This window comes from Anolis sagrei, chromosome 3, assembly GCF_037176765.1.
Source record: "Anolis sagrei isolate rAnoSag1 chromosome 3, rAnoSag1.mat, whole genome shotgun sequence".
Lineage (NCBI taxonomy): Eukaryota > Metazoa > Chordata > Lepidosauria > Squamata > Dactyloidae > Anolis > Anolis sagrei.
Genome location: NC_090023.1, coordinates 170,187,618 through 170,208,879, shown reverse-complemented (window position 1 = coordinate 170,208,879; position 21,262 = coordinate 170,187,618). Strand labels below are relative to the sequence as shown.

The 21,262-nt window shown below is 40.7% G+C and overlaps 1 protein-coding gene across 6 annotated transcripts in view; it reads left to right on the top strand.

The window, feature by feature from the left end:
- Positions 1-12,388: 12,388 nt before the first annotated feature.
- The window catches only part of HERC4 (HECT and RLD domain containing E3 ubiquitin protein ligase 4), a 46,910-nt gene continuing 38,036 nt past the window's right edge, over positions 12,389-21,262 (top strand). For 2 of the 6 annotated variants that reach the window (XM_067465671.1, XM_067465672.1), the window contains exon 1: positions 12,389-12,782. The gene's annotated coding sequence lies outside the window, so the exon portion shown is untranslated. The remainder of the gene's footprint in view (positions 12,783-21,262) is intronic. The other 4 variants (XM_067465670.1, XM_067465668.1, XR_010909495.1 and 1 more) reach the window with 3 other exon arrangements.

Sequence of the window (21,262 nt, the reverse complement as noted above, 5' to 3'; positions counted from 1 at the left end):
TTGCTGGGAGTTGCAGTCCAGGAAAGAAATTGGAAATATGCAGGGATTGGGATGCTCTCAAAAAATCTATGGAGAAGAAAGCTTGCAACTTGGAAGCAGTGCATTTGGATCATCCTCCTTTCCTAAAGGGCCTGGTCTAGGGGATGCTGGGAGCTGTAGTTCAGAAGAGAGTGTGGATATGCTATTGTGTGTTTTGTTTGCTAGGGGAAGTCATTTTTGCGCATGCTCTGTAGCATATTTTTGCTTTTTTGCCTCTTTAAGTCCCTTCCACTGTGTTTTTCATGTTTTTATGAGTGATGGTCACTTGTTGGCCTGATAGATGGATTGTGTCCAAATTTGGTGTCAATTCATCCGGTAGTTTTTGAGTTATGTTAATCCCACAAACTAACATTACATTTTATTTATATAGATTGTATATAATGGGACTTGAGAATCCTCAGATTTTGATTTCGGGGGGGGGGGGGGGGGGAGTTGGGTGCACCAAATTAATTGGATGCCAAATGGCCACTGCAACATAGCGGATACTATTGTAATTTAACTACAACTTTTCTATCCACCACCCATGACAAAAGGCACTGAAGTTATACACAAAAGTGGCATGGTTCAAACAATAAAAGTGCTTAGAAGGTTTTAATGGTAACTGTCTCCTATGAGTGCAACATGGGTTTTCTAGTCTCAGCTATGGGACAAAACACAGTCTTGAATATTTTGGACCTCTTATGTGGCAAACAATAAGATTCTGGTTCTACATAGATTTTTGTATTGTGGGTGAAGCGGTGCAGTTACTTCTCTACAAAACATTGGGCTGGATCTGGATTTAACTGTGTGCAACCAGGGTGAATGAAGGAGACGTCCATACCACCTCCTCCCAAAGGAAACCCTTGCTCCTTCCGAAAATGCTGCATGGAGAATTGGGAGAACCTATTGAATGGGGCCATCTATGGCATGGAAGAAAGAGGATCCATCAAGAAAGATGGCAAATAGATCCAATCATGTTAAGAGTTTTGGGAACAAACATTTTATTCAGTGAAAAATTCTATCAGTGGGTGTATTAGCTAGGAGGACTACAATGAAACATCTGGGTTTTACTGAAAGTTAGAGGACTATGGCATATGTCATGAAAATATAAAATTGTCCATGTAATAAACAGAGATCTCATTCTGTACGTTCCCCATCCTCCTTTCTTTCCTGAGACAACTTCCTTTTTATTAAAAAGGAAAACATTAAACAAAAATAATTAATTTAAATATGAAGAAGGAAGATTGGTATGAATGAATGTGAAGGATAGCAGCTGATCCATTTAAAATTCTAATTAGGTGACAGATTTTTGTAAGTTGCATCTAATCTGCCTATAAATATCTTCTCTTTTTACATCCCCACACAATTTCTATAGTCAGCTGAGTCTGGCCACTTGACAGTGCCCTTTGTGTGTCAGATGCCAACATGAATATTATTTAGAAATTGCCCTTGCTGGCCACGCCTTCCCTCAGAGGTCTAACAAAATTGAGCCTGTGGGGCATTTTTATTTGAAACTAGCCGTCCCCTGCCACGTGTTGCTGTGGCCCAGTCTGGTAATCTGGAAAATAAAATAATGGGAAAGTGTTGGTTTCTAATATATGTGATGTCTTGTGATTCTGCTTGTGGACAAACAGAATTTTTTGTTGTTTCTTTGTCAGTGTTGATGTGGAAATTGTCCGGTTTGCCTACTCTGGAACAGGCAACATATAATTGTCCATCTTTAGGGTTCCCTTTCAAATCTATGATACTATATCTCTCTCTGTGTGTGAATCATATTTATCTATCTATATCTATGGCTGGATGGCTCATTATCAGGAGGGCTTTGATTATGTTTTCTTGCCCTGGTGAAGGGAGTTGGACTCGATGTCCTTAAGTATTTTCTGTTGGTCATGGGGGTTCTGTGTGGGAAGTTTTCCCCAATTCTATCATTGGTGGGGTTCAGAATGCTTTTTGATTGTAGGTGAACTGTAAATCCCAGTAACGACATTTCCCAAATGTCAAGATCTATTTTCCCCAAACTCCATCTGTGTTCATATTTGGGCATATCGAATATTCATGCCAAGTTTGGTCCAGATCCCTCATTGTTTGAGTCCACAATGCTCTCGGGATGTAGGTGAACTACAACTCCCAAACTCAACATCAATACCCACCAAACCCTTCTAGTGTTTTCTGTTGGTCATGGGAGTCCTGTGTGCCACCTTTGGTTCAATTCCATCATTGGTGGAGTCTTTGATTGTAGGTGAACTATAAATCCCAGCAACTACAACACCCAAATGACAAAAGCAAATTTTTTGATTGATGGCCACTCCTTGGGTTAGTAGGTGTCTTTGGCAGCAATTCATCCAGTGGTTTTTTAGTTATGGTAATTTCACAAACAAACATTACATTTTTATTTATATAGATAGTGCAGGCATCCTGAAATTGCTCCTGCTGTTTTGGCCTCCAAATTCCAGAAGCCCTAGCCAGCTTGTTCAATGGTCAGGGAATTCTGGGAGTTGGGAGCCAAAACAGCTGAAGGGCTACAGTTTTAGGATGTGTAAATTAGTAGGTGGGGATAATATCAAATTTTTATAGGAGACTTATGAACCCAGAATCAAATTAAGATATGTTAAGCCCTCAACTAGGTCATATTTGAAAGCTTGTTGAGGGCTCAGATGTCAGAAAACTACAGCCTTAAACAGATCGCCAGTTATATGTTTGGACGCTTAAACTATGAGTTGTATTCTAAAATATAGTTATAATAATTGTTCAGTGTTATGTTAGCAATCAACCACTGGCTGTGTTCTGACGTACAGTCGGCCCTCCACATTTGTAGATTTGTACAAGTTATTTTTGTGGTTTTGACTATTCTTGTGGTTTTGACTATTCGCGAATTTGCCAGACCCTGGGAAATTGGAGATGGTTAGAGAGTTGGGATGGTTGATTCTCCAAGATGTTTCAAAATGCTCACATCCACAGGGTATGATTAGCGGGCTGCTATGGATCTCCCCCATCTTCTGAGGATGGTTGCATCTTCCCAGTGGCACAATGGGTTAAATCTTGTGCCGGCAGGACTGAAGACCAACAGGTCAAAGGGTCGAATCCAGGGAGAGTGTGGATGAGTTTCCTCTGTCAGTTCCAGCTCCCCATGCGGTGACATGAGAAAAGCCTCCCATAAGGATGGTAAAACATCAAAACACCTGGGCGTCCCCTGGGCAGCATCTTTACAGACAGCCAATTCTCTCACACCAGAAGCAACTTGCAGTTTCTCAAGATGCTAGGATTTCTGGGAGTTGAAGGCCAAAACATCTGGGGATCCACAGGTTGAGAACCACTGATTTAAACAGTAGCTTGTCTAAAGAAGTTGTCTTTAAATTAAAACCTTGCTGTTTGATGAATGCTTGTTTGGAAAAATTATACTTAAAATCGAATTTAGATTAAACATAATGAAAACCCTATTTGGAGGACATGATAACTGTACTTACTCTAAAACTGAATTTTATGGATAGATTGAAGGGAAAAAGTAAAGGTTGAAGAAAAGCAGACTCGCATATATAGCTGTTTTGGTTTAGCAGTTTTACATGTACCACGTAAATATATTCACTGGCTTCACAAAACTCTGTCTTTTCAGTACAGTGGAGCAAGAGGATTTTTGAACTCTCTCATGTAATATATACCCACAAAATAAAGCACATTACTTCACTCACAAATGGAACAGGAAAATAATCATCTATAGTTTAGACATCACCTCAGTTCTTTGTATTGAACCACCTAAGGATGGGTACAGCATTATCAGACCACTGAGGTTTTAGAATGAGGATGCAGAGCCACTCACCAGTTTTCCACGGCTTATGATCAGCTGAGGAGCATGGCATTGGTTGGAAATTGTTGTCCTGACTTTGGAGACATAAAACGGGAAGGAACAGGATTTCATTATTTGAATCATAACTTAGGGCAACCTAGATAATTCCCTACATTTACAGGGGCAAAAAGGTTTGTTGAGAATGTCCCTTTCTCTACTGCTACAATAAGGGGGCTTAGAATGTAACTTCAAAGAACGTTCTAGGAGGGAGCCTGAACTATTTCTCTAAGGATCCATCTCATGACTTTTTCAAATGGGTTAAAGAAAATATTTGAAAAAATATATCCCTCTTTCACAAGTTTTTCACAAGTTTTTTTTTAATAATTACCACGATTATTTCATGTCTTAAAGGTGTTTTTTTCTACCAGATTTCAAAAACAAATTGGAGTACACTATAGACCCATTATCTTTACTTCATTTTTCCCCTCTAGGTTTTTAAAAGTCTTGCTGCATATCTGCCTTGCCTTTTAATAACACACCAATATTCTAAGGTTTCTTTTCCCCTTGGAGATTTCAGAATATTTCCTTCTGCCAAATTGGCTCCCTCTGTCGACTGCTATTACTCTGCTTCATGTCCATCTGTGAGGTAGTTCACATAGCCTTACTCACTCTCAGTTCCTCTCATATAATTTTTTCTGTGTTATATGACATTCTTTATTTTAAAATCCGTAATTGTCTCCTAATAAATACTTTGCTGTAAGATGATTACTGTATATACTCAAGTATAAGCCTAATTTTTAGCCCTTTTTTCACGCAGTAAAAGTCCCCCTCGGCTTATACTTGAGTCAAAGTTATTTATTATTTTTTTATTACATTTATTATTTTACTTTATTATTATTAATTGAAACACAACAAGATAAGTACACAGCAAGCAAGATCCTTATACTGGCTGTTGCATTGGCTCACATGCCGGACATTTCCCAAGTGTCTAGGACTATATGATGTATCGGCAAATAATGCATGCAGATCCCAATAGGGCGGCCTTCTGTAGCTGACAGATGGTAATTTTGTCAGCACCGATTGTGTTTAAGTATAGGCCAAGGTATTACATTTATTATTTTACCTTATTAGTGTTATTATTACATTTATTATTTCACTCTATTTATTATTATTATTATTATTATTATTATTATTACATTTATTATTTGACATTATTATTACTGCTATGATTACATTTCCATTATATTATTATTATTACATTTATTATTTTACTCTATTATTATTGGAAGGATACGTAAGCACATTTACTTTGAAGAAGATCCGAATAATCAGAGTATGACAGTCTTATCTTAAATTACAATTTTATGTAAATATTGAAAAACATTTAGCCTATAGATGCTTCAGTTAATGCAATTGTATTGGTATCTCGGCTTATACTTGCGTCAATCCATTTTCCTAGTTTTTTTGTGGCAAAATTAGGTGCCTCGGCTTATATTCGAGTCAGCTTATAATCGAGTATATACAGTACTTGTAGAAAAGAATCAGTATGTGGAAAATGGAAAGCAAGCTGTACTTTCATTTTTTGTTTAGGGCTATTAACTTATCATTATTTTATTTGATCCACTATGTAACAGAAAAAAATCTGTATGTGGGAAATGGAGAGCAAGCTGTACTTTCATTTTATTAACTTATTATTATTTGAGCCACAATGTAACAAAATTTGAAAAAAAAAAGTTTGTTCCTGGTTTGAAAGTATTTTTTCCTGTTTAATTGTGTGGTACTTACTTTGAAAGTAGTTGTTATACTCCAGAAACTTCATTTTTGTGGCTGTCACAAACTATGTTGAATTGTTCGAAATTTTATATGATAATCATTGAAATAGTATAGCAAAATGTGTTGCAGGATGTCCCACAAAAACAACATTTTTGCAGTTAAATAAACTTTCCCCATGTTTTTATGATAGAACCAATTAGGAAATTACATTTATAACCCAGGGGCGAACCTGTTATCTGTCTTTGAGTGTACTGATTTACTTTTGAATAGATCTGTACAGCACGTTTCTAAACACATCTACATATTACCCCAGTGTAGATTACCTACATATCTACCCTTTGTAGAAACTATCAGCACATTGCTGTACAGGTCTATTCAGAAGTAAATTAGAGTTTAGTAGGGCTTGCCCCAAAGTAAGTGGCATAGGATCACTTTCCGAAGGACACATGAAGTAATTTCCAGTTTAATAAACAAAGCAAATAGTAAGACTTAGTATTTAGAAATCACTTCATATTTGTATTTCCTACTGTGATTAAATATCAGAACCATAGCAGTGCAAACAAAAGAGTAAGTCTTCAACTCTTGTCTCTGAGGGTTAGTCAATTAAATTGATTAACCAATTACCTACCAAAAAATTAAATCACTGGGTAGCTTTGGCTTTCCATATAGTTCAGACTCTTTGGTTAGCCACCAGCATAGCCAGTAGTAAGGCATTATGGGAGTTGACCAAAACTTCTGAAGGTCGAAAATTTCACCAAGCCTTTACATAAAACAATTAAGACTGACCTATGTTTTAAATAAGATCTTTTCCTTTCAAACCAATTTTGTCCCCCCCCTTTTTTTTGCAGTGAATGCAATGCTATCAATATATTAACAGATATTACTCTCTTAGTAGCCAATAGTATTGCTTTATTCTCACAGGTGAAACTGCACATTCTTAGACAGTGAAAACAAATCTTTCTTTTCTCAGTGCAACTCTCTGATGTTCTCTGCTTGTATTATAATATTCTCCATTGCGCCATCCCAAAACACTTTAGCACAATGAATGGCTTTTAAAGAACCCATTGTGGAAATTTGAACAGATGCCAGCACAGCTCACCGTAAAGTGGTGTGACCTGCCTGCGTGTGCGAGTGTCCCAGGCCTTTCCTCTCCGGTGCCTCTTTGCTCTCTTCACTGTGGGCTGCCTGCTTCCCTGCATGCAGTCTTAACAAAGTAGTAAGAAGGCTAATTTTAGGGTACTTCATCATAGTGCCAGGGAAAGGCATGGTGTCATGTCAAAATCAGCAGCATGTGGCACTGCTTTGGGCAGCTATTCTACTAAGTAGAGGAAAAGAATGGTTGACAAACTTCAATCTACTTACAGGGCAGCATTTGAAACTTTGTGAGAATGCAGATTAAAGCAGTATTCATTCATCCTGAAGGAAAATAGCAAATAAATAATTATGTGAATAGATATTTGAAATAAATGACTTGTTGCACTCACTACTTCACTTCACTTCACTTTATTTCTTAATTAGTCGCTTTCCACCAAGGTGCTCCGAGCGACTTACAGTCTAAAATAGCATTTACACAATATAAAAACATTCAACATAAAACATTCAACAGTGACTATTTGGCAAATTAGATCTGATTACTTAAATTCACAACCAAACAGCCAAGTCTTGAGTGCCTTTACAAAACGTCGCAACTCCGACATTGCTCTAATGTATGGAGGCAAAGAGTTCCACAGAATTGGACCTACATCTTGTCCTTGCTTTCATAACTCTCTATGGCACACCTCTCCATCTCTCTCTCTGCCCACACACCTCTGCTTCTGACATTTGTTCCTCCAAACTGTCACATCATGAAGCAGATTTATTTATTTATTTATTTACAGTATTTATATTCTGCCCTTCTCACGCCGCAGAGGACTCAGGGTGGATTACAATGTACACATACATTGCAAACATTCAATGCCATAGACACACAACACATATAGACAGACAGTCAGAGGCTATTTAACATTCCAACTTTCTGGCCACCAGGGGAGCTGTCGTTTCACCGTCCATTATGACACTGATGAAGTACTTTCCTCATTCTTTGCATACTTCCTGAAGATTTTTATGGCCTTGTAAAATTAGTTAAAATTAGCCTCCCCACATAAGTGGTACCTAAATTTCCTGACAGCGGGATAAGCAGATATTTTGGGATCATGTCCTGGGATCCAGGGATATAGGGGCAATGTGGAACATTTCTAGAGTACACAAGGTATTTCAGTTAACAGGAATAACATTTTAAATAATTTGCTTTTCAAATTATTGCTTTTGTGCATGAATCACAAGCATTTCATGTTTCTTTACTATCATTCAGTATTAATAACTAAAGAGAAAGCTATTGCTATATCTGGCAGGCTTTGCAGAGAGCCTTGTATAGTTGTAATAATAATGTCTTTAATAATACTGTAAAATGTTTTAGTTATTTAAAACCCACTATTTCTAACATTCAAGTATTAGGTTTATCATAGTTTGTCATTTGCTTCCATGTAGCCTGATAGTAATTATACTGTTGATTCTGTACCACAAGGTTAAGAGTTTGGTTCCCTCTGTCTGCAAGCAAAGACACTGCTACTTGAAAATATTATTCCAGTGACTCAGAGAAACAAAAAACAGAGAATAAAACTTCAAACAAATGAACTTTAAAATGGATGTTTCTCCATACCTTGCTTAAATCAATATTCAAAATTATTTACCATAAACCAAAATGATACTAAGAAGCTTTAAATGTAAAGTTACAAGGTTTGTTTCCACTCCTCATACTTAACACACTATTTAGGATCTTTTGGATATTAATCATCATTAGACTGCAACTCCTATCAGTTCTAGAGAGCAAAGCTAATAGAAATCAAACAAAATACTATTATACTATGATGTTTAATATATCATGTAATTGATTAATAAATGAAGGGGTGCCTCAGATTAATTTTTGCTATGGGCTGGTGGTTTAGATAGAACATACCGCAGTTCAAATTAAAATCTCAATCACATTCATCCATTTTTAGACATTTTTTGGGCATCTTTTGGTATAACAAGTTCTTTCTCTTTCTCTCTAACAAGCTTCTTTACCATTTAATTTCTGTTCTTAATTTGATCCCAAATTCCAGATTATTTTAACCACAGCTGCATATTATATATTCTTCCTCATACTTTGGTGAACATCTATAAAATTCAGAACTCGGTGCTGGAAACATTTGCGCAAGTGCAATTTTCTGGTCTGTGCTAACATTTTAACACACATTCAATTCTGAATGGAGAAACAGGGAACACTTTTTATCTGTGCTGGTTACACCAGGGAGGTTTAAACTGGCATCGTTATGCTCGTAGTCAGATTCACACATATTACTGTATATTACACTTCCACCAGAGCTGAACATTTTCAGGAACAGTGCTCTCTGAAATTTAGAGCAGGTAGAGCTGGCACTTTCATAGCATGTTTTTTTTTTAAAAAAATCACATATTAAATATTATTAGACCACCCTCCTACCAGCAGCATAACTATTACATCAGGCTAGCCCAGGATTTCTCAAACTGTGCTCCTCCAAATGTTTTAGACTTCAGCTCCCACAATTTTAACAGCAGGTAAGCTGGCTGGGATTTCTGGGAGCTGAAGTCCACAACACCTGGAGGAGTACAATTTGAGAAATTTATTTATTTACAGCATTTTTACCCCGCCCTTCTCGACCCCCCGGGGGGGGGGACTCAGAGGGGCTAACAAAGATAGCAATTTGACGCCACAATCAATAACACAGTATAAAACCATAAATACATAGAGTGAAAACAATAGCAATTAATTATAACCAATTATCATAACAGTCATTAAAACAGTACTCAATCCACAAACCCACTGATAGAACCATAAAACTGTATCCTCATACATATCATCTTGCTAATCCATTTCCAGTCAAAGTGCTGCTTTATATTTATTGTCCGAACGCCTGGTCCCAAAACCAAGATTTTAATTTCTTCCTGAATGCCAGGAGGGATGGGGTCGATCGTATTTCATTTGGAAGCACGTTCCACAGGCGGGGGGCTACAGCCAAGAAGGCCCTGTCTCTCGTCCCCACCAGCCACGTTTGCGATGTTGGCGGGAGCGAGAGCAGGGCCTCCCTGGATGATCTTAAGTTACGAGGTGGGACATAGAGGCAGATGCGTTCGGACAAGTAAGCTGGGCCAAAACGGTATAGAGCTTTATAGGTCAAAACCAGCACTTTGAATTGAGCTCGGAAGTGGACAGGCAGCCAGTGGAGCTGACACAACAAGGGGGTGGTATGCTCCTTGTATGTAGCGCCTGTTAGTAAACTGGCTGCCGCCCGTTGGACTAACTGCAGTTTCCGAACCGTCTTTAAAGGCAGCCCCACGTAGAGTGCGTTGCAGTAATCTATTCGGGATGTGACCAGAGCGTGGACCACCATGGCCAGATCAGACTTTCCAAGGTACGGGTGCAGCTGGCGCACAAGTCTTAAAGCACCCCTGGCCACCGCCGAAACCTGAGGTTCCAGTCTCAGCAATGAGTCCAGGATCACTCCCAAGCTGCGAACCTGCTTCTTCAGGGGGAGTGTAACCCCATTCAACACAGGTTGTAACCCTATGCCCTGTTCGGCCTTTCGACTGACCAGGAGGACCTCTGTCTTGTCAGGATTCAGTTTCAATTTGTTAGAAACACTGGGCTGAACCGTTTTTAAAAAGCACTCTGTACTTAAGTTAATAGTTTTCATCTCACAGTTTATTCCCCCTTTCCCCCTAAAAATATGCTCATTCGTTCTTTCATAAGTACATCAACCTGTTTCTTAGGTGATGTGTGTGTCTCTGTCTGAGATAAGCATATTTCTTTTCTTCCTTTCATTTTAATTCTGAATTTTCTCAATGAAAGCACTAAAAGATATCTCCAGCTGTTTACTAAATGCTTGCTCCCTTTAAATACATATCTGTTAGTCATCCTGACTGATTACCATATGATCAAGCTGAATAAGGAAGTTTTTTTTTACAGCAGTAAGAAAATGGAGGTTTGTCCCATTGAGTTCAACTGTTACTGCACACACACACACACACAGAGGTTTGCAGCTGGTCGCTTCCATGTCAGTGGGGATGGTGAATCCACTCCAGGTTAGATCTCTCCAAGGTGCCGAATTCTATTCCAAATTAAGTAGCCAAAAGCTGGGATGGATTCATGACTCACTGACATGGGATCTACCAGGAGCCCCCGGTGGCACAGTGGATTCAACCCCTGTGCTGGCAGGACTGAAGACAGACAGGTCGCAGGTTCGAATCTGGGGAGAGGCGGATGAGCTCCCTCTATCAGCTCCAGCTCTTCATGCGGGGACATGAGAGAAGCCTCCCATAAGGATGATAAAAACATCAAATCATTCAGGCATCCCCTGGGCAACGTCCTTGCAGACGGCCAATTCTCTCACACCAGAAGCTACTTGCTCCTGACACGACAAAAAAAAAAAAAAGGGATCTACTACTGCAAAGACAGAACTAATTATGTCTATTACCAATTTAAAATCACATTTCTAATTTGCTGTTACTCATCAAAGTTCAAGGTTACATATGTGGCTTTCCCTAGCCATTTCACTTCATAGTTCTGTGTGACAGATTACACTATATAACATGATTTTTGTCCCTGAGTTATGTCATTTTCTAATTGGTTCTGTCATAAAAACCAACTTTGCACAAATTGACCTCAGAAGCACTTTATTTTATGGTTTGTGCAATTAAATCCTTCCTTATCCCTGGATCCTCCTCCCCGATAATTTACATTGTCCTATCTCCCAGCGTTTTAAAATTTTATCTTTGAAATTGGCCCTGCCCAGTGAAAATCTTTTGTGTTTCAATAGTTGATTTTATATTGTTGTGTTGTTTATTATATTGGTTTTCTATTTTATATATTTTATTTTTTTTTTGTTTTGTTATGCTTTTTTGTTATATTGTGTGTAGTGTACTGATGGGTGTGGCCTCATGTAAGCCACACCGAGTCCCCTTGGGGGACAGTTGCATCTGTCAAGTAGGAAAATTAGTTACCACCTATGTGTGGGGAGCAAATTAAAAACAGTTAAGCAGAAAAACAATAACAGTAACAATACAACAAGACACTATTAAAACTGGTCCGGCCAGAGTAGGGGTACAGGATTAAAAGTGCTGATGTGGCGGGAGGAATGTAGGATTATAATATAAGTGCGGTGTGCAGTGTGCAGTGAACTTGGTTCTACTAAGGTGCTTCTAGGATTTGGTGCTGGGGTTCCTAATCTGAAAAGGCACATCGGAACAGCCAAGTTTTCAATTCCTTCCTGAAGACAGCCAATGTAGGGGCTTGTCTGACATCTTTCGGGAGGGTGTTCCAGAGTCAGGGGGCCACCACAGAAAAGGCCCTGTCTCACGTCCCCACCAAGTGCGCTTGCGACGCGGGCGGGATCACGAGCAGGGCCTCTCCAGATGACCGGAGTGAGCGTGTGGGTTCGTAGACAGCGATACGGTCACGCAGGTAGGGTGGTCCCAAGCCATGGGAGTTGTAGTTTGGTGAGGTACCAGCACTCTTTGATTTTAAAAAGGGTGGATTGGTGGTTTTACAGTTTTCCTGTCAGTGTCAGCAAAGACCTCTTAGGATTCCATAGCAACGAGCCATGGCAGCTCAAGTGGAAGTGCACTAATACTGGAGGAGGCGCCCTGAGAGGAAGAAGTGGGTGCTTTCTGTGGGAGTCCCTGAAGCGCAAGGGCAGCTTAGGCAAGCCATGCAGTTCTTTGAGTGAAGCCTCCAAGGGGGCGGCCCATCCCAGCTCAGCCAGGCTCTGGCTTCCTGTGCGCCTCTCCCCCCTCAGAGTAACGGGCCTTGAAGCTTCGCGGCCTTTCGCCTCAGGGGAGGAAGGGGGGGCCGGGCCTGCGCGAGGCACATACACACACAGAGCTCGCGCTGCTTTCCCGCCCTCCCTCTCTCCCTCTCTCTGTGTGGCGCGAGCCCCTGGTGCGCAGGAAGAGGGCGAGGAGGCGCTTGCGCGTTGCGAGGACGGACGGAGCCGGCGCTTCTGGGCCTGGTCGCCGAGGCACGCCCGCCTCCCGCTTGCCTCCCTCCCTCCACCTGAGGAGACACGCCGCGAGGAGAAGGCCCGCAGACCTTCTCGGGAAGCGGAGGGGCCTTTCCGGAGGCGAACAGGAGCGAGGGAAGCGTGGCTCGAGGCGGGTAAGGGAAGCTCGGGGTGGAGCCGGGCCTACAGGAAAGGCTTCCGAGGCCCTTCCAGAGCGGGAGCCCCACGCGGCCTCGCCTTCGCGCAGGAGAGAGGCCCCACAGAAAGACCTGGGGGGAAGAAGGGCCTCAAGGGCTTTCTGTGGGGCCCACTCCCCCAGTAATGTCCGTGTTTGTCCCTATTAACTGAGGGCCCTTCCACGCAGCCATATAACCTAGAATATCAAGGCAGAATAACCCACAATGTGCTTTGAACTGGGTGATCAGAGTCCACACTGTCACATATCCCAGTTCAAAATCACATACTATTCTGCTTTGGTTCCAGACTTCTCTTGTGGTGGCCAACTACAAAGGCTAGAAGGCAGGATCATCAAGTTTGCAGACGACACCAAATTGGGAGGGATAGCCAATACTCCAGAGGACAGGAGCAGGATTCAAAACGATTTTGACAGATTAGAGAGATGGGCCAAAACTAACAAAACTAACAAAATGAAGTTCAACAGTGACAAATGCAAGATACTCCACTTAGGCAGAAAAAACGAAATGCAAAGTTACAGAATGGAGGACGATGCCTGGCTCAAGAGCAGTACGTGTGAAAAAGATCTTGGAGTCCTCGTGGACAACAAGTTAAACATGAGCCAACAATGTGATGTGGCGGCAAAAAAAGCCAATGGGATTTTGGCCTGCATCAATAGGAGCATAGTGTCTAGATCTAGGGAAGTCATGCTACTCCTCTATTCTGCTTTGGTTAGACCACACCTGGAATATTGTGTCCAATTCTGGGCACCACAGTTCAAGAGAGATATTGGCAAGCTGGAATGTGTCCAGAGGAGGGCGACTAAAATGATCAAGGGTCTGGAGAACAAGCCCTATGAGGAGCGGCTTAAGGAGCTGGGCATGTTTAGCCTGAAGAAGAGAAGGCTGAGAGGAGATATCCAGGGTTTCTTCTTATGTCCAACTGGACAAAACTGGCTAGATTAAACTATAGTTAGTTCAAATAAGCCAGGCTCATATTGTGGTCTCTGGTTCTGGCTTGCTAAAAATCATACTTTAAATTAATCTGAGCCACCCTCCACTTGCAGGTTGGGTATAATGTGAAAGATAGCACTGTATAGCTCAAATTTGGATGGAAATAATTTCAATCTCATTGAAGCCATGCTGGAGAAGATAGGGAATGATCACACCTGATATTCTCTGCTATCCATTTCTGTAAAGCTAAACCATGGATAAGTATTGCATCTAACCTGGAATATTGTATTTGAACTATTGCCATTAGATGGCGGCAAAAAAAGCCAATGGGATTTTGGCCTGCATCAATAGGAGCATAGTGTCTAGATCTAGGTAAGTAATGCTACCCCTCTATTCCACTTTGGTTAGACCACACCTGGAATATTGTGTCCAATTCTGGGCACCACAATTCAAGAGAGATATTGACAAGCTGGAATGTGTCCAGAGGAGGGCGACTAAAATGATCAAGGGTCTGGAGAACAAGCCCTATGAGGAGCGGCTTAAGGAGCTGGGCATGTTTAGCCTGAAGAAGAGAAGGCTGAGAGGAGATATGATAGCCATGTATAAATATGTGAGAGGAAGCCAGAGGGAGAAGGAGCAAGCTTGTTTTCTGCTTCCCTGGAGACTAGGCTTCAAACTACAAGAAAGGAGATTCCATCTGAACATGAGGAGGAACTTCCTGACTGTGAGAGCCGTTCAGCAGTGGAACTCTCTGCCCCGGAGTGTGGTGGAGGCTCCTTCTTTGGAAGCTTTGAAACAGAGGCTGGATGGCCATCTGTCAGGGGTGCTTTGAATGCAATATTCCTGCTTCTTGGCAGGGTGTTGGACTGGATGGCCCATGAGGTCTCTTCCAACTCTTTGATTCTATGATTCTATAATCTGAGTCCACACTGCCACATATCCCAGTTCAAAATGGATAATGTTCCCAGCTGTGTGGAAGGGGCCTGAATGAAACTTGTCCTTGCTTTCCTAGGCCTCTTCTACATATAATACCAATTATCAAAGCAAATAGTCCAGATCAGGGGTCCACAAATGTTTTAAACAGAGGGCCAGGTCACAGTCCCTCAAACTGTTGGAGGGCCGGATTATAATTTGAAAAAAAACATGAATTCCTATGCACACTGCACATATCTTATTTGTAGTGCAAAAATCACTTAAAATAATACAATAATTAAAATGAAGAACAATGTAAACAATTATAAACGTATTAGTATTTCAATGAGAAGTGTGGGCCTGCTTTTGACTGATGAGATAGGACTGTTGTTGTTGTTTTGTGTGCTTTCAAGTCATTTCAGACTTAGATTGACCCTGAGCAAGGGCCGGGTAAATGATCTTGGAGGGCCGTATCCGGCCCCCGGGCCTTAGTTTGAGGACCCCTGGTCCAGATCATCTTCTTTGCACTAGATTATCACAGGTCCTATAGGAGCTATAGGGTTAAACCCCTGTGCCAGCAGGACTGAAGACCGACAGGTCACAGGTTCGAATCCAGGGAGAGGTGGATGAGCTCCCTCTATCAGCTCCAGCTCCTCATGCGGGGACATGAGAGAAGGATGATAAAAACATCAAAAAAATCATCTGGGCGTCCCATGGGCAACATCCTTGCATATGGCTAATTCTCTCACACCAGAAGCGACTTGCAGTTTCTCAAGTCGCTCGTGACACGACAAAAAAAAATAAATCACAGGTCCTGGGGATCACAACCAGACACAGTGAAGACATCTGCTCTTGTGCTATGCTACTCTGCTGCTGAGTATGCATGCCCAGTGTGAAACACATCTCACCATGCTAAAACAGTGGATGTGGCTCTTAATGAGATATGCCGCATTATCACGGGGTGTCTGCGCCCTACACCCCTGGAGAAATTACACTGCTTAGCCGGTATTGCACCACCTGACACCCGCCGGGAAGTAGCAACCAATAGTGAAAGGACCAAGGCAGAGACATCTCCAGCTCATCCCCTCTTTGGGTATTAGCCAGCACGTCAGTGACTTAAATCAAGAAATATTTTTCTAAGATCTACAGAGACACTCGCTAGAACACCTCAGCAAGCGAGATGGGGCCTGAGTAGAAGTCAGACTCCCATACTTTGATTTAAGAAACACCAACTCACCTTTTTTTGGATTCAGTGTCAAGGATGCATCAACACTGTGTAATTGGTGCAGTTTGACACCACTTTGTTATGGTTAATTGCTGTGGAATCATCAGATTTGTAGTTCGACAAGACAGCACACTCTTGAGCAGAGAAAGCAAAGCAACTTTGTGAAACTCCTCAGTAGATTTCATAGCATTGAGTCATGGCAGTCCAATGGATCCTGAATAATATTTGTTCCACAATGTGAATGTGCCTTTGGAAACGCTTGTAGGACCAGTAGCTTGCAAATTGGCACCACTTTAGTTTAATGTCTCTGTGTATGTGCAGTAGGTCTTCTTTGGAGTTGGCTTCCTTAGTCTCCCATGGATGTCAAACCCCATTGTATACAATATTGTAATAAAAGTGCCCCATATATAAAATGGCAACATCAAAGTTTTCCTTTTCGAATATTTTTGAGCCATAAATACTATTACTATTATTATGTTTATTTATACCCCACTTTTTCCTTCTACAACAGTCTCAAAAGTGTTTTACGATAAAACTGATATAATACAATTTAAAAGTATACAAACATTTAAATTGAATTAAATGTTAATGCCATTAAAAATAAACAGTTGAGATCTTTTAAACTGTTTATACTACAGAGTACTGAATGGGCCTTCTAATCACCTGTTGATTTATGGTGACTCCAGGGTTTTCATTGGGTTTTCTTAGACAAGAAATACTCAAAATGTGGTTTTGCCAGTTCCTTCCTCTGAAATATATCCCTCAGCCTTTCGTTGCAGTCTCCCATCTGAGTACTAACAAGGCTGAACTTGCTGAACTTCCAAGATCAGATGCAATTTGGTGCCTTTAGGATATTTAGAACGGAGTCTAAACATTTGTTGCCTGAATATGTTTTATGGCACTTCATGCTTGAGAGTGTAGCATGTTTAAATACATTACTTTATTAAGAGATGCTTGCAAGAAGGCGGGTGCTACGTTTCGCTTTAAAGACTAGATAAATGTATGGAGTGCATAAGCAGGGATGGGCCAAGACATTTTGCTGACAGGCAGAACAGGAAGTGAGGATGACAAATAGCCCAGGCTGGTCAAGTTAGTTTGTCACTGACAGTAAAAAAAAATATTGGCAGGGAAAAAAATGTCATTCTTTGAAAATAACAAGCTGTGATAGTCAAGAATTTGCTGCATGAGGCAGATGCCTTACTGTATTTAATGATAGGATGGAGAACAAATTTGTGAGAGATTGTTGTAAGGATATGGAAAGCTGGACCAGATAGACCTTTGGTCTGATCCAACACTGAAAGCTTTAGGTTTTTGTATTAAGGCGTCTGATATCTTTGCGTTCAGTGAGAATACAGGAAGAGCAGGTTTACTTTGTAGTCTGCAGTTGGAAGAGACTTTAGTTCTGTTTTTTAAAAGAGGAAAGGAGAGGAGAGGAGGGATGTTGATGACCTAATTTCCCCGGGGAGTGAATTCCACAGGCAAGGGGCCACCAGTGAGAAGGCCCTGTCCCTTGTCCCTACCAGCCTCACTTGTGATAGAGGCGGGGCCAAGAGCAGGGCCTCCCCAGAAGATCTTAAACTCCGAGGTGGGACATAGAAGGAGATACTTTCGGACAGGTAAGCTGGGCTGGAGCCGTATAGGGTTTTATAGGTCAAAACCAGCACTTTGAATTGTGCTCAGTACAAGCCTAAAGAGCTGTCCTTCCCACACAACTCAGATTTTTACTGAGAGAGGTCACATAAATTCACTAGAAATTATTTCCAATTAAAATTTAAATTATACACATCAGCTCCATACTTATTTCTGTATCATACCCCCCTCAAGGGATAAGTAGATTGAGTTACGCTAACCCACCAGGATCACAGATCTGGCTGTGTTTATTCTGTCAAAAGGTACTTGCACTGTAATGCTTCTTGTGGACATGGCTTTTAGCCATTGCATAAAGATTTCCTGTATAAACCATGTAGCTCAATTGGTTACTTGATAAGCTGCATTATATTCATTAAGATCAAAGTAAGGGTATATAAAATTGCAGCTTCAGTATTTGCTCCCTAATGCTCTTCTTACCAGAACAATTCTTGTTAATGCACAATAATCCAGATCTGCAGAGATATCAGATAAAATAGTTTGTTGTCAGAGTTCTCTTGTACTCATGTCCTGCTCACAGACTTCCCATGCGCAACTCAGTGCCTATTGTGTGACCAAAATGCTAGATGTGCATTTGATCTGATCCAGCATGGCTCTTCTGCTTTTTCACTATCATCTCTTCTTTCTGACACACATAATGTATGTTGCCTTGCAGGTATATATTTTGTATTCCTAAGTTGATCAAAGTGTGCTGAAACCATTGCCAGAGCCCCAGCAAAGATTTTATCATTTACTAGCTGTACTCACCACGCGTTGCTGTGGCCAATATTCCCTCCCTCTTTCTCTCCTTCTTTCCCTCCTTCCTTCACTCCCTCTTTCCTTCCTTTCTTCCCTTTTTTTCTTTCCTTCTCTCCTTCTTTCCTTCTCTACCTCTTTCTTTCCTTCCCCCTTTTTCTTTTCATCCCTCTTTTTCTCCTTTCTTCCTTCTCTACCTCTTTCCTTCCTTCCTTCACTTTTTGCTTCCATCCATATTTTTGTCTTTCCTTCTTTCCTTTCCTCCCTCTTTCTCTGCTTTCTCCCTTCTCTATTTCTTTCCTTTCTTTCCTTTTTTCTTACCTTCTCTTCCTTCCTTCTCTACCTCTTTCTTTCCTTCTCCTTTTTCTTTTCATCCCTCTTTTTCTCCTTTCTTCCTTCTCTATCTCTTTCCTTCCTTCCTTCACTCTTTTCTTCCATGCTTCCTTCTCTCTTTCCTTCTTTCTTTTCCACCTTCTTTCTCTCCTTCCTTTCTCTCTCTCTCTCTCTCTCTCTCTCCTTTCCTCCCATTTCCTTCCCTTTTTTCCTGTATTGTCATTTAGCATTTCATCATTTAGCTTTATGGGGTTTTTAAGTCCTTTCCACTTTTTTTCGGGGGGGGGGGGGGGTTAAAAGTGATGGTCACTCATTGGTCCGTTAGGGGTATAGTGTCCAAATTTCTTGTCAATTCGTCCAGTGGTTTTTGAGTTATGCTAATCCCACAAATGAACATATTGGGATATAGGGCTGAGTGGATGGGCCCTAGGAGAAAGATAAGAGTGCTGTCTGCTTTAAATGGGAGTAATGAAAACTTGCTAGGGGAAGGTTAATTGTTCTCCGTGCAGAACATGTGAGACTGCTAATTTGGACATGTTGAACTGAAACAGGCCTTTTGGAGGCAGGCAAAGAAAGAAACATGTTCTGGAATAAGGCAGATTAATTCTAAAATAAATAACAGAGCCATTTAAAAAAAGCCATTTTGGAATTTGACTTTGCTATTTTTTGTCTTAGAATTGAGATAAATTAATTGGGACCCCTTTGTACAAATGTTTATTCTCTGTCGCTTGTAGTTATTAAAGTAATGTGCTTTCTCTTTTAAGTGCTTGAAGGTGTTAGGTATACAATAAATATTGCTGGAAAACTTATGAAAGGAAGACACCTATTGAAAGTAGTATTTAGACCTACGTGGACAAGTTTTTAAAATGTTCATTCTGCATAGCACACAGTTCTCTACTGAATGTAAGCCATGTAGCAAAGGTAACTCACTGGGTGTTTCCAGACATTACTAAAACCTACGCTAAAACAGGTTAAAGTAACCTGCTTCAGCGTGGGTTCTAGGTCCCACTCAGAAGCCCCCCATTTAGTCCCCAAACTAACCAGGCAGGCCTGTTGACAGCACAGGACTTTCCCTACTGTCCTCCTGGCGTGGGCACTATCCTGCTCTTCCTAGCTTTTCAAAGCCCGAAGAAGCAGGATGGCTGTGAGGACTCGGCCCCGGTGTAGTAGAACGTGACCCCACAGTCAGTCCCCACAGGCCCAGTACCTCATTAGACCTTTCAATAAAGCCCAGATCTAGTGAAGTACGTATTTTATTAATGTGGAGTAAACCAGGAAAAGCTCGGTTTGCTCCACATTAATTTGCTTTTATTGGAGGTGTTGTTTGGACGCCTCCGGTTAAAACAGGCAGATCCTGCATTTTGGGCCTGTCTGGATGGGTCCACTGTGTGTGGTTCTGGAAGCTTCGGGTTTGTGTAGCAGAGCTTTTCATATTTCTTTATCATGTGACAAAAAGAAAAACTGTGAACTGCCTAAATGAAATAAAGCCATCAAATCATTCATTTTTATCCCATTAAAAAATTAAATAACTTTTCATAACATTTTCACAATGCCACCTAAATGTTTTGCAGTGCATTCTTATGTATGGTCCCTTCATTTTTAGTTGAATTTGCTCGTGGTAAATGCACACAGTTGTAGTCTTACAATACATTAATATATCTTGTTATTAATTAAGCACACAGAAGATTGCAGCCATGTATGACTAATCTATATTGTAAAATAGCATTATAAGAATAATTTGATGAACAAAAAGAAATTGGATTGATTGGGGCACAGTTGAAAGATTATGTAAACAGAAAAACAGAAACAATACTTTACCCTATTGGCCTGGTTCTGTTATATATTGACATCTGATACAATAAATATTATACTATCTACATACTTGGCTTTTGGTTACAAACCTGTTGGTTAAAAAGAGACCACATGAGCCATCTAGTCTAACCCCCTGCCATGCAGGAAAATCATAGTCGTACACCCCTGATAGATGACTATCCCATCCTCTGTTTGAAAGCCTCTAAAGAAGGAACTTCCATCGCACTCTGAGGCAGTAAGTTCCACTGTTAAACAGCTCTTACACTCAGGGAATTCTTCCTAATGTTGAATAGGAATCTCCATTTCTGTAATTTGAACCCATTGCTCCAAGTCCTAGTCTCCAGGGCAGCAGAAAACGAGCTGGCTCCCTCATCCTTATGACATCCTTTCACATATTTATACATGGCTATCATGTCTCCTCTTACCTTCTCTTCTGCAGGCCAGCTCTTTAAGCTGCTCTTCATAGGACACAGTCTCCAGACCTTTGATCATTTTAGTTGCTCTCCTCTGGACACGTTCCTTGATAGCATTTTAAAGATTTCTCACTATTATTTTATCCTACATCCATATCAGTGATTTAATCTTTGTTCTATATATTGTAATGCGTATTTTGTAGAAATATGTTCCAATACGTGTATTTTATATAATGTTTTTAGATCATTATGTGTTTTTAATGATGTTGTAATCCACCTTGAGCCAAGAGGAGAGTTGAATAAGAAATAAGATTCTCATTCTAGGCCTCAGAATTGATAAGATCTACTTTATTTGAACAGCATCTGCTATGGGTTTTTGGTTGTTATATTATAATAACCCAAGTGCTTTTATATTGAATTTTTTAAAAAGC